This window comes from Gossypium arboreum, chromosome 10, assembly GCF_025698485.1.
Source record: "Gossypium arboreum isolate Shixiya-1 chromosome 10, ASM2569848v2, whole genome shotgun sequence".
In the NCBI taxonomy this organism is placed as follows: Eukaryota; Viridiplantae; Streptophyta; class Magnoliopsida; order Malvales; family Malvaceae; genus Gossypium; species Gossypium arboreum.
In genome coordinates this window covers 29,529,217-29,530,429 of record NC_069079.1, presented here as the reverse complement: position 1 = coordinate 29,530,429, position 1,213 = coordinate 29,529,217, and positions in this window count along the sequence as shown.

Genomic DNA, 1,213 nt, shown 5'->3' with positions numbered 1-1,213 from the left:
ATTGGTAGGAAAATAGGAAACAAGAAAGAGTGAACCAATTAAATACTCTGTTGAGATTGTAAGAGAAAGGGTCTTCTAAAGAGGATCCAGAGAAAATTTAGAAGAGAATTTAAAAGTTAATGAGTAACTTTGAACCACGAATGTCAAAAATAAAAAATATTTGATTTCTTTGAAAAAATTTGATTTTGTCATGTTGATGTTAACAAAATCTTGACTTAGGAAATCAAGTAACCTTTTTTTACTAAAATAATAAATATAAAATAAAAATATAAAAAGCAAAACCAAACCGGCCTTGAATCACAGGTAAGAAAGATATCAACTTGTTTGTACTAAATTAAGCTATCAAGCTCAAGCCTCGAGCATGCATGCCCCTCTTCTTATTTTGACTCATAAGCTTATAGTAAATCAACACTATATAAACATCATTTAATAGGTGTTTAAAGTACGTGAGATATATGTAATTCTTTGAAATATAGGAAAACTTTCAACACAAATTATGTTTTAACCAATTCATTAAAACTCATTTTGTAACATTTAATTCAGATGATCAATGCTCTTATAGTGTTGCTCATGTTCTTCCATTTTGTTTGTTAAACAAACATATAAATGAATGAAAATCAAACCGTTCATCGAAGGTTTGGTTCATTTACAGCCTCAACTAGACTATATACAATCATATATTATAGATGGGATGAAATTTTTGTCTTTGTCAAAAATCTCAAGTTCAATCACCTTGCTGGTATTTTTCCTAATATAACAAGAAATAAATTAATTACCAATCTATAAACTACATGTATACCTTTCTTCTATTCATAAATGGCATTTTACCGTTCACCCTTTTTTTCTAGTGATTAAATTTTAATTTTGATCTCTCTATTGTAACTAAATTTATGATTTAATATCTAAATTTTAATTTTTAACGTAATTTGGTCTCTATATTTTTATGATTTTATTAATAAGTCCAGATAGTTAATATTGTTAACTTTTTATTAAAATATTAGGTGATTAGATATAATTTGAATGTTTTAAAAGTCTTAGAAATTGACGAGTGGCTTTTCATTTCATTTGATTTTGTCTTCTTTTTTTTACATGATAAGATAATAGTTAAATTTCAATTTTGGCTCCTATGTTGAAACTTAAATAATGACATTAGTTAATCTACACGATTAATATTGTTAATTATTTCAATCAAATGTGGACGCCATTTTCTTAA